This window comes from Schistocerca americana, chromosome X, assembly GCF_021461395.2.
Source record: "Schistocerca americana isolate TAMUIC-IGC-003095 chromosome X, iqSchAmer2.1, whole genome shotgun sequence".
In the NCBI taxonomy this organism is placed as follows: domain Eukaryota; kingdom Metazoa; phylum Arthropoda; class Insecta; order Orthoptera; family Acrididae; genus Schistocerca; species Schistocerca americana.
The window spans coordinates 55,608,161-55,621,231 of record NC_060130.1 but is presented as its reverse complement, the minus strand read 5'-3'; positions in this window follow the sequence as shown (position 1 = coordinate 55,621,231).

Below are 13,071 nucleotides of genomic sequence, written 5' to 3'. Positions count from 1 at the left end.
CAGTTTCTCCACGTTTTATAACAGTCACAACTACAAGCTTTCTCTGGCCTGTTCACCTGAAGCGGTACGCCAATATCTGTCGACATAAAGACTTTCACAGTACTCCTGCTGGGAGCTTCTCGAGTTTGCCGATGTAATTCGCCTCTTGACGAGGCATTTGTCTACCTTAAGAGATTCGTAGTTAGTCCTGTCAGTTGCTTTCCGTTTTACCACAGTCACATTTTCAAGCTTCCTTTAGCCAGTTCTCGTGAAGCGATACACCAATATCTGTCGACATAGTGACTTTCACAGTACTCCTGCTGGGAGCTTCTCGTGTTTGCCGATGTATTTCGCCTGTTGACGAGGCAGTTGGCTACCTGAAGAGAGTCATAGTTACTCCTGTCAGTTGTTCCCCGTTTTACCACAGTCACATTTTCAAGCTTCCTCAATCCAGTTCACCTGTAGCGATACGCCATTATCTGTCAACCCAAAGACTTTCACAGTACTCCTGCTTAGATCTTCTCGAGTTTGCCGATGTATTTCATCTAGTGTCGAGGCATTTGTCTACCTTAAGATAGTCATAGTTAGTCCTGTCAGATGTTCCCCGTTTTACCGCAGTCACATTTTCAAGCTTCCTTTAGCCAGTTCCCGTGAAGCGATACGCCATTATCTGTCAACCTAAAGCCTTTCACAGTACTCCTGCCGGTATCTTCTCGAGTTTGCCGATGTATTTCGCCTAATGTCGAGGCAATTGTCGACCTTAAGAGAGTCATAGTTAGTCCTGTCAGATGTTTCCCGTTTTACCACAGTCACATTTTGAAGCTTCCTTTAGCCGGATCACCTGAAGCGATGCGCCATTATCTGTCGACATAAAGACTTTCACAGTAGTCCTGCTGGGAGCTTCTCGTGTTTGCCGATATATTTCGCCTGTTGACGAGGCATTTGGCTACCTGTAGAGAGTCATAGTTACTCCTGTCAGTTGCTCCCCGTTTTACCACAGTCACATTTTCAAGCTTCCTTTAGCCAATACTCGTGAAGCGATACGCCAATATCTGTCGACATAAAGACTTTCACAGTACTCCTGCTAAGAGCTTCTCGTGTTTGCCGATGTATTTCGCCTGTTGACGAGGCATTTGGCTACCTGAGGAGAGTCATAGTTACTCCTGTCAGTTGTTCCCCGTTTTACCACAGTCACATTTTCAAGCTTCCTCTATCCAGTTCACCTGTAGCGATACGCCATTATCTGTCAACCTAAAGACTTTCACAGTACTCCTGCTGGGATCTTCTCGAGTTTGCCGATGTATTTCGCCTAGTGTCGAGGCATTTGTCTACCTTAAGATAGTCATAGTTAGTCCTGTCAGATGTTCCCCGTTTTACCACAGTCACATTTTGAAGCTTCCTTTAGCCGGATCACCTGAAGCGATGCGCCATTAACTGTCGACATAAAGACTTTCACAGTAGTGCTGCTGGGAGCTTGTCCTGTTTGCCGATGTATTTCGCCTGTTGACGAGGCATTTGGCTACCTTAAGAGAGTCATAGTTACTCCTGTCAGTTGCTCCCCGTTTTACCACAGTCACATTTTCAAGCTTCCTCTATCCAGTTCATCTGAAGCGATACGCCATTATCTGTCAACCCAAAGACATTCACAGTACTCCTGCTGGGAGCTTCTCGAGTTTGCCGATGTATTTCGCCTGTTGACGAGGCATTTGGCTACCTTAAGAGAGTCATAGTTACTCCTGTCAGTTGCTCCCCGTTTCACCACAGTCACATTTTCAAGCTTTCTCTGTCCAGTTCTCCTGAAGCGATACGCCATTATCTGTCAACCTAAAGACTGTCACAGTACTCCTTCTGGGAGCTTCTCGAGTTTGCCGATGTATTTCGCCTGTTGACGAGGCATTTGTCTACCTTAAGAGAGTCGTAGTTAGTCCTGTCAGTTGCTCCCCGTTTTACCACAGTCACATTTTCAAGCTTCCTTTAGCCAGTTCCCGTGAAGCGATACGCCAATATCTGGCGACATAAAGAATTTCACAGTACTCCTGCCGGGAGCTTCTCGAGTTTGCCGATGTATTTCGCCTGTTGACGAGGCATTTGGCTACCTAAAATGAGTCATAGTTATTCAGTGCAGTTTCTCCACGTTTTATAACAGTCACAATTACAAGCTTTCTCTGGCCTGTTCACCTGAAGCGGTACGCCAATATCTGTCGACATAAAGACTTTCACGGTACTCCTGCTGGGAGCTTCTCGAGTTTGCCGATGTATTTCGCCAGTTGACGAGGCATTTGTCTACCTTAAGAGAGTCGTAGTTAGTCCTGTCAGTAGCTCACCGTTTTTCCACAGTCACATTTACAAGCTTCCTTTAGCCAGTTCCCGTGAAGCGATACGCCAATATCTGTCGCCATAAAGACTTTCACAGTACTCCTGCCGGGAGCTTCTCGAGTTTGCCGATGTATTTCGCCTGTTGACGAGGCATTTGGCTACCTAAAGGGAGTCATAGTTACTCATTGCATGTTGCTCCACGTTTTATAACAGTCACAACTACAAGCTTTCTCTGGCCTGTTCACCTGAAGCGGTACGCCAATATCCGTCGACATAAAGACTTTCACAGTACTCCTGCTGGGAGCTTCTCGAGTTTGCCGATGTAATTCGTCTCTTGACGAGGCATTTGTCTACCTTAAGAGAGTCGTAGTTAGTCCTGTCAGTTGCTTTCCGTTTTACCACGGTCACATATTCAAGCTTCCTTTAGCCAGTTCTCGTAAAGCGATACGCCAATATCTGTCGACATAAAGACTTTCACAGTACTCCTGCTGGGAGCTTCTCGTGTTTGCCGATGTATTTCGCCTGTTGACGAGGCATTTGGCTACCTGAAGAGAGTCATAATTACTCCTGTCAGTTGCTCCCCGTTTTACCACAGTCACATTTTCAAGCTTCCTCTATCCAGTTCATCTGAAGCGATACGCCATTATCTGTCAACCTAAAGACATTCACAGTACTCCTGCTGGGAGCTTCTCGAGTTTGCCGATGTATTTCGCCTGTTGACGAGGCATTTGGCTACCTTAAGAGAGTCATAGTTACTCCTGTCAGTTGCTCCCCGTTTCACCACAGTCTCATTTTCAAGCTTTCTCTATCCAGTTCCCGTGAAGCGATACGCCAATATCTGTCGACATAAAGACTTTCACAGTACTCCTGCCGGAAGCTTCTCGAGTTTGCCGATGTATTTCGCCTGTTGACGAGGCATTTGGCTACCTAAAATGAGTCATAGTTACTCGTTGCATGTTGCTCCACGTTTTATAACAGTCACAACTACAAGCTTTCTCTGGCCAGTTCACCTGAAGCGGTACGCCAATATCTGTCGACATAAAGGCTTTCACAGTGCTCCTGCTGGGAGCTTCTCGAGTTTGCCGATGTAATTCGCCTCTTGACGAGGCATTTGGCTACCTGAAGAGAGTCATAGTTACTCCTGTCAGTTGTTGCCCGTTTTACCACAGTCACATTTTCAAGCTTCCTCTATCCAGTTCACCTGTAGCGATACGCCATTATCTGTCAACCTAAAGACTTTCACAGTACTCCTGCTGGGATCTTCTCGAGTTTGCCGATGTATATCGGCTAGTGTCGAGGCATTTGTCTACATTAAGATAGTCATAGTTAGTCCTGTCAGATGTTCCCCGTTTTACCACAGTCACATTTTGAAGCTTCCTTTAGCCGGATCACCTGAAGCGATGCGCCATTATCTGTCGACATAAAGACTTTCACAGTAGTGCTGCTGGGAGCTTCTCCAGTTTGCCGATGTATTTCGCCTGTTGACGAGGCATTTGGCTACCTTAAGAGAGTCATAGTTACTCCTGTCAGTTGCTCCCCGTTTCACCACAGTCACATTTCCAAGCTTTCTCTATCCAGTTCTCCTGAAGCGATACGCCATTATCTGTCAACCTAAAGACTATCACAGTACTCCTTCTGGGAGCTTCTCGAGTTTGCCGATGTATTTCGCCTGTTGACGAGGCATTTGTCTACCTTAAGAGAGTCGTAGTTAGTCCTGTCAGTTGCTCCCCGTTTTACCACAGTCACATTTTCAAGCTTCCTTTAGCCAGTTCCCGTGAAGCGATACGCCAATATCTGTCGACATAAAGACTTTCACAGTACTCCTGCCGGGGGCTTCTCGAGTTTGCCGATGTATTTCGCCGGTTGACGGGGCATTTGGCTACCTAAAATGAGTCATAGTTACTCATTACAGTTTCTCCACGTTTTATAACAGTCACAACTACAAGCTTTCTCTGGCCTGTTCACCTGAAGCGGTACGCCAATATCTGTCGACATAAAGACTTTCACAGTACTCCTGCTGGGAGCTTCTCGAGTTTGCCGATGTAATTCGCCTCTTGACGAGGCATTTGTCTACCTTAAGAGATTCGTAGTTAGTCCTGTCAGTTGCTTTCCGTTTTACCACAGTCACATTTTCAAGCTTCCTTTAGCCAGTTCTCGTGAAGCGATACACCAATATCTGTCGACATAGTGACTTTCACAGTACTCCTGCTGGGAGATTCTCGTGTTTGCCGATGTATTTCGCCTGTTGACGAGGCATTTGGCTACCTGAAGAGAGTCATAGTTACTCCTGTCAGTTGTTCCCCGTTTTACCACAGTCACATTTTCAAGCTACCTCTATCCAGTTCACCTGTAGCGATACGCCATTATCTGTCCACCTAAAGACTTTCACAGTACTCCTGCTTAGATCTTCTCGAGTTTGCCGATGTATTTCATCTAGTGTCGAGGCATTTGTCTACCTTAAGATAGTCATAGTTAGTCCTGTCAGATGTTCCCCGTTTTACCACAGTCACATTTTGAAGCTTCCTTTAGCCGGATCACCTGAAGCGATGCGCCATTATCTGTCGACATAAAGACTTTCACAGTAGTGCTGCTGGGAGCTTCTCCTGTTTGCCGATGTATTTCGCCTGTTGACGAGGCATTTGGCTACCTGAAGAGAGTCATAGTTACTCCTGTCAGTTGCTCCCCGTTTTACCACAGTCACATTTTCAAGCTTCCTCTATCCAGTTCATCTGAAGCGATACGCCATTATCTGTCAACCTAAAGACATTCACAGTACTCCTGCTGGGAGCTTCTCGAGTTTGTCGATGTATTTCGCCTGTTGACGAGGCATTTGGCTACCTTAAGAGAGTCATAGTTACTCCTGTCAGTTGCTCCCCGTTTCACCACAGTCACATTTTCAAGCTTTCTCTATCCAGTTCTCCTGAAGCGATACTTCCTTATCTGTCAACCTAATGACTATCACAGTACTCCTTCTGGGAGCTTCTCGAGTTTGCCGATGTATTTCGCCTGTTGACGGGGTATTTGTCTACCTTAAGAGAGTCGTAGTTAGTCCTGTCAGTTGCTCCCCGTTTTACCACAGTCACATTTTCAAGCTTCCTTTAGCCAGTTCCCGTGAAGCGATACGCCAATATCTGTCTACATAAAGACTTTCACAGTACTCCTGCTGTGAGCTTCTCGTGTTTGCCGATGTATTTCGCCTGTTGACGAGGCATTTGGCTACCTGAAGAGAGTCATAGTTACTCCTGTCAGTTGCTCCCCGTTTTACCACAGTCATATTTTCAAGCTTCCTCTATCCAGTTCACCTGAAGCGATACGCCATTATCTGTCAACCTAAAGCCTTTCACAGTACTCCTGCCGGTATCTTCTCGAGTTTGCCGATGTATTTCGCCTAATAACGAGGCAATTGTCTACCTTAAGAGAGTCATAATTAGTCCTATCAGATGTTTCCCGTTTTACCACAGTCATATTTTGAAGCTTCCTTTAGCCGGATCACCTGAAGCGATGCGCCATTATCTGTCGACATAAAGACTTTCACAGTAGTCCTGCTGGGAGCTTCTCGTGTTTGCCGATATATTTCGCCTGTTGACGAGGCATTTGGCTACCTGAAGAGAGTCATAGTTACTCCTGTCAGTTGCTCCCCGTTTTACCACAGTCACATTTTCAAGCTTCCTTTAGCCAGTTCCCGTGAAGCGATACGCCAATATCTGTCGACATAAATACTTTCACAGTACTCCTGCCGGGAGCTTCTCGAGTTTGCCGATGTATTTCGCCTGTTGACGAGGTACTTGCATACCTAAAGAGAGTCATAGTTACTCATTGCAGTTGCTCCACGTTTTATAACAGGCACATCTACAAGCTTTCTCTGGCCAGTTCACCTGAAGCGATACGCCAATATCTGTCGACATAAAGACTTTCACAGTACTCCTTCTGGGAGCTTCTCGTGTTTGCCGATGTATTTCGCCTGTTGACGAGGCATTTGGCTACCTGAAGAGAGTCATAGTTACTCCTGTCAGTTGCTCCCCGTTTTACCACAGTCACATTTTCAAGCTTCCTCTATCCAGTTCACCTGAAGCGATACGCCATTATCTGTCAACCTAAAGCCTTTCACAGTACTCCTGCCGGTATCTTCTCGAGTTTGCCGATGTATTTCGCCTAATGACGAGGCAATTGTCTACCTTAAGAGAGTCATAGTTACTCCTGTCAGTTGCTCCCCGTTTTACCACAGTCACATTTTCAAGCTTCCTCTATCCAGTTCACCTGAAGCGATACGCCAATTTCTGTCGACATAAAGACTTTCACAGTACTCCTTCTGGGAGCTTCTCGTGTTTGCCGATGTATTTCGCCTGTTGACGAGGCATTTGGCTACCTGAAGAGAGTCATAGTTACTCCTGTCAGTTGCTCCCCGTTTTACCACAGTCACATTTTCAAGCTTCCTCTATCCAGTTCACCTGAAGCGATACGCCATTATCTGTCAACCTAAAGCCTTTCACAGTACTCCTGCCGGGATCTTCTCGAGTTTGCCGATGTAGTTCGCCTAATGACGAGCCAATTGTCTACCTTAAGAGAGTCATAGTTAGTCCTGTCAGATGTTTCCCGTTTTACCACAGTCACATTTTGAAGCTTCCTTTAGCCGGATCACCTGAAGCGATGCGCCATTATCTGTCGACATAAAGAGTTTCACAGTAGTCCTGCTGGGAGCTTCTCGTGTTTGCCGATATATTTCGCCTGTTGACGAGGCATTTGGCTACCTGAAGAGAGTCATAGTTACTCCTGTCAGTTGCTCCCCGTTTTACCACAGTCACATTTTCAAGCTTCCTCTATCCAGTTCACCTGAAGCGATACGCCATTATCTGTCAAACTAATGACTTTCTCAGTACTTCTGCTGGGAGCTTCTCGAGTTTGCCGATGTATTTCGCCTGTTGACGAGGCATTTGGCAACCTTAAGAGGGTCATAGTTACTCCTATCAGTTGCTCCCCGTTTCACCACAGTCACATTTTCAAGCTTCCTCTATCCAGTTCTCCTGAAGCAATACGCCATTATCTGTCAACCTAAAGACTATCACAGTACTCCTTCTGGGAGCTTCTCGAGTTTGCCGATGTAATTCGCCTCTTGACGAGGCATTTGTCTACCTTAAGAGAGTCGTAGTTAGTCCTGTCAGTTGCTCCCCGTTTTACTACAGTCACATTTTCTAGCTTCCTTTAGCCAGTTCTCGTGAAGCAATACGCCAATATCTGTCGACATAAAGTCTTTCACAGTACTCCTTCTGGGAGCTTCTAGAGTTTGCCGATGTATTTCGCCTGTTGACGAGACATTTGGCTACCTTAAGAGAGTCATAATTACTCCTGCCAGTGTCTCACCGTTAAACCGTAGTCACATCTACTAGCTTCCCCTGCCCCGTTCACCAGAAGCGATACGCCATTATTTGTCGACATAGAGTTTCACAGTACTCCTGCCGGGAGTTTCTCGTGTCTGCCGATGTTTTTCTCCTGTTCACGAGGTATTTGGCTACCTTGAGAGAGTCATAGTTTCTCCTGTCAGTTGGTCCCCGTTTTACCACAGTCACATTTTCAAGCTTCCTCTATCCTGTTCACCTGAAGCGATACGCCTTTATCTGTCAACCTAAAGCCTTTCACAGTACTCCTGCCGGGATCTTCTCGAGTTTGCCGATGTATTTCGCCTAATGACGAGCCAATTGTCTACCTTAAGAGAGTCATAGTCCTGTCAGATGTTTCCCGTTTTACCACAGTCACATTTTGAAGCTTCCTTTAGCCGGATCACCTGAAGCGATGCGCCATTATCTATCGACATAAAGACTTTCACAGTAGTCCTGCTGGGAGCTTCTCGTGTTTGCCGATATATTTCGCCTGTTGACGAGGCATTTGGCTACCTGAAGAGAGTCATAATTACTCCTGTCAGTTGTTGCCCGTTTTACCACAGTCACATTTTCAAGCTTCCTCTATCCAGTTCTCCTGAAGCGATACGCCATTATCTGTCAACCTAAAGACTATCACAGTACTCCTTCTGGGAGCTTCTCGAGTTTGCCGATGTATTTCGCCTGTTGACGAGGCATTTGTCTACCTTAAGAGAGTCGTAGTTAGTCCTGTCAGTTGCTCCCCGTTTTACCACAGTCACATTTTCAAGCTTCCTTTAGCCCGTTCCCGTGAAGCGATACGCCAATATCTGTCGACATAAAGACTTTCACAGTACTCCTGCCGGGAGCTTCTCGAGTTTGCCGATGTATTTCGCCTGTTGACGGGGAATTTGGCTACCTAAAATGAGTCATAGTTACTCATTGCAGTTTCTCCTCGTTTTATAACAGTCACAACTACAAGCTTTCTCTGGCCTGTTCACCTGAAGCGGTACGCCAATATCTGTCGACATAAAGACTTTCACAGTACTCCTGCTGGGAGCTTCTCGTGTTTGCCGATGTATTTCGCCTGTTGACGAGGCATTTGGCTACCTGAAGAGAGTCATAGTTACTCCTGTCAGTTGTTCCCCGTTTTACCACAGTCACATTTTCAAGCTTCCTCTATCCAGTTCACCTGTAGCGATACGCCATTATCTGTCAACCTAAAGACTTTCACAGTACTCCTGCTCAGATCTTCTCGAGTTTGCCGATGTATTTCGTCTAGTGTCGAGGCATTTGTCTACCTTAAGATAGTCATAGTTAGTCCTGTCAGATGTTCCCCGTTTTACCACAGTCACATTTTGAAGCTTCCTTTAGCCGGATCACCTGAAGCGATGCGCCATTATCTGTCGACATAAAGACTTTCACAGTAGTGCTGCTGGGAGCGTCTCCTGTTTGCCGATGTATTTCGCCTGTTGACGAGGCATTTGGCTACCTGAAGAGAGTCATAGTTACTCCTGTGAGTTGCTCCCCGTTTTACCACAGTCACATTTTCAAGCTTCCTCTATCCAATTCATCTGAAGCGATACGCCATTATCTGTCAACCTAAAGACATTCACAGTACTCCTGCTGGGAGCTTCTCGAGTTTGTCGATGTATTTCGCCTGTTGACGAGGCATTTGGCTACCTTAAGAGAGTCATAGTTACTCCTGTCAGTTGCTCCCCGTTTCACCACAGTCACATTTTCAAGCTTTCTCTATCCAGTTCTCCTGAAGCGATACTTCCTTATCTGTCAACCTAAAGACTATCACAGTACTCCTTCTGGGAGCTTCTCGAGTTTGCCGATGTATTTCGCCTGTTGACGAGGTATTTGTCTACCTTAAGAGAGTCGTAGTTAGTCCTGTCAGTTGCTCCCCGTTTTACCACAGTCACATTTTCAAGCTTCCTTTAGCCAGTTCCCGTGAAGCGATACGCCAATATCTGTCGACATAAAGACTTTCACAGTACTCCTGCCGGGAGCTTCTCGAGTTTGCCGATGTATCTCGCCTGTTGACGAGGCATTTGCATACCTAAAGAGATTCATAGTTACTCATTGCCGTTGCTCCACGTTTTATAACAGTCACATCTACAAGCTTTCTCTGGCCAGTTCACCTGAAGCGATACGCCAATATCTGTCGACATAAAGACTTTCACAGTACTCCTGCTGGGAGCTTCTCGTGTTTGCCGATTTATTTCGCCTGTTGACGAGGCATTTGGCTACCTTAAGAGAGTCATAGTTACTCCTGTCAGTTGCTTCCCGTTTTACCACAGTCATATTTTCAAGCTTCCTCTATCCAGTTCACCTGTAGCGATACGCCATTATCTGTCAACCTAAAGCCTTTCACAGTACTCCTGCCGGTATCTTCTCGAGTTTGCCGATGTATTTCGCCTAATGTCGAGGCAATTGTCTACCTTAAGAGAGTCATAGTTAGTCCTGTCAGATGTTTCCCGTTTTACCACAGTCACATTTTGAAGCTTCCTTTAGCCGGATCACCTGAAGCGATGCGCCATTATCTGTCGACATAAAGACTTTCACAGTAGTCCTGCTGGGAGCTTCTCGTGTTTGCCGATATATTTCGCCTGTTGACGAGGCATTTGGCTACCTGTAGAGAATCATAGTTACTCCTGTCAGTTGCTCCCCGTTTTACCACAGTCACATTTTCAAGCTTCCTTTAGCCAGTTCTCGTGAAGCGATACGCCAATATCTGTCGACATAAAGACTTTCACAGTACTCCTGCTAAGAGCTTCTCGTGTTTGCCGATGTATTTCGCCTGTTGACGAGGCATTTGGCTACCTAAAGAGAGTCATAGTTACTCCTGTCAGTTGTTCCCCGTTTTACCACAGTCACATTTTCAAGCTTCCTCTATCCAGTTCACCTGTAGCGATACGCCATTATCTGTCAACCTAAAGACTTTCACAGTACTCCTGCTGGGATTTTCTCGAGTTTGCCGATGTATTTCGCCTAGTGTCGAGGCATTTGTCTACCTTAAGATAGTCATAGGTAGTCCTGTCAGATGTTCCCCGTTTTACCACAGTCACATTTTGAAGCTTCCTTTAGCCGGATCACCTGAAGCGATGCGCCATTATCTGTCGACATAAAGACTTTCACAGTAGTGCTGCTGGGAGCTTGTCCTGTTTGCCGATGTATTTCGCCTGTTGACGAGGCATTTGGCTACCTGAAGAGAGTCATAGTTACTCCTGTCAGTTGCTCCCCGTTTTACCACAGTCACATTTTCAAGCTTTCTCTATCCAATTCTCCTGAAGCGATACGCCATTATCTGTCAACCCAAAGACATTCACAGTACTCCTGCTGGGAGCTTCTCGAGTTTTCCGATGTATTTCGCCTGTTGACGAGGCATTTGGCTACCTTAAGAGAGTCATAGTTACTCCTGTCAGTTGCTCCCCGTTTCACCACAGTCACATTTTCAAGCTTTCTCTGTCCAGTACTCCTGAAGCGATACGCCATTATCTGTCAACCTAAAGACTATCACAGTACTCTTTCTGGGAGCTTCTCGAGTTTGCCGATGTATTTCGCCTGTTGACGAGGCATTTGTCTACCTTAAGAGAGTCGTAGTTAGTCCTGTCAGTTGCTCCCCGTTTTACCACAGTCACATTTTCAAGCTTCCTTTAGCCAGTTCCCGTGAAGCGATACGCCAATATCTGGCGACATAAAGAATTTCACAGTACTCCTGCCGGGAGCTTCTCGAGTTTGCCGATGTATTTCGCCTGTTGACGAGGCATTTGGCTACCTAAAATGGGTCATAGTTATTCAGTGCAGTTTCTCCACGTTTTATAACAGTCACAACTACAAGCTTTCTCTGGCCTGTTCACCTGAAGCGGTACGCCAATATCTGTCGACATAAAGACTTTCACAGTACTCCTGCTGGGAGCTTCTCGAGTTTGCCGATGTATTTCGCCAGTTGACGAGGCATTTGTCTACCTTAAGAGAGTCGTAGTTAGTCCTGTCAGTAGCTCACCGTTTTTCCACAGTCACATTTACAAGCTTCCTTTAGCCAGTTCCCGTGAAGCGATACGCCAATATCTGTCGACATAAAGACTTTCACAGTACTCCTGCCGGGAGCTTCTCGAGTTTGCCGATGTATTTCGCCTGTTGACGGGGAATTTGGCTACCTAAAATGAGTCATAGTTACTCATTGCAGTTTCTCCTCGTTTTATAACAGTCACAACTACAAGCTTTCTCTGGCCTGTTCACCTGAAGCGGTACGCCAATATCTGTCGACATAAAGACTTTCACAGTACTCCTGCTGGGAGCTTCTCGTGTTTGCCGATGTATTTCGCCTGTTGACGAGGCATTTGGCTACCTGAAGAGAGTCATAGTTACTCCTGTCAGTTGTTCCCCGTTTTACCACAGTCACATTTTCAAGCTTCCTCTATCCAGTTCACCTGTAGCGATACGCCATTATCTGTCAACCTAAAGACTTTCACAGTACTCCTGCTCAGATCTTCTCGAGTTTGCCGATGTATTTCGTCTAGTGTCGAGGCATTTGTCTACCTTAAGATAGTCATAGTTAGTCCTGTCAGATGTTCCCCGTTTTACCACAGTCACATTTTGAAGCTTCCTTTAGCCGGATCACCTGAAGCGATGCGCCATTATCTGTCGACATAAAGACTTTCACAGTAGTGCTGCTGGGAGCGTCTCCTGTTTGCCGATGTATTTCGCCTGTTGACGAGGCATTTGGCTACCTGAAGAGAGTCATAGTTACTCCTGTGAGTTGCTCCCCGTTTTACCACAGTCACATTTTCAAGCTTCCTCTATCCAATTCATCTGAAGCGATACGCCATTATCTGTCAACCTAAAGACATTCACAGTACTCCTGCTGGGAGCTTCTCGAGTTTGTCGATGTATTTCGCCTGTTGACGAGGCATTTGGCTACCTTAAGAGAGTCATAGTTACTCCTGTCAGTTGCTCCCCGTTTCACCACAGTCACATTTTCAAGCTTTCTCTATCCAGTTCTCCTGAAGCGATACTTCCTTATCTGTCAACCTAAAGACTATCACAGTACTCCTTCTGGGAGCTTCTCGAGTTTGCCGATGTATTTCGCCTGTTGACGAGGTATTTGTCTACCTTAAGAGAGTCGTAGTTAGTCCTGTCAGTTGCTCCCCGTTTTACCACAGTCACATTTTCAAGCTTCCTTTAGCCAGTTCCCGTGAAGCGATACGCCAATATCTGTCGACATAAAGACTTTCACAGTACTCCTGCCGGGAGCTTCTCGAGTTTGCCGATGTATTTCGCCTGTTGACGGGGCATTTGGCTACCTAAAATGAGTCATAGTTATTCATTGCAGTTTCTCCACGTTTTATAACAGTCACAACTACAGGCTTTCTCTGGCCAGTTCACCTGAAGCGGTACGCCAATATCTGTCGACATA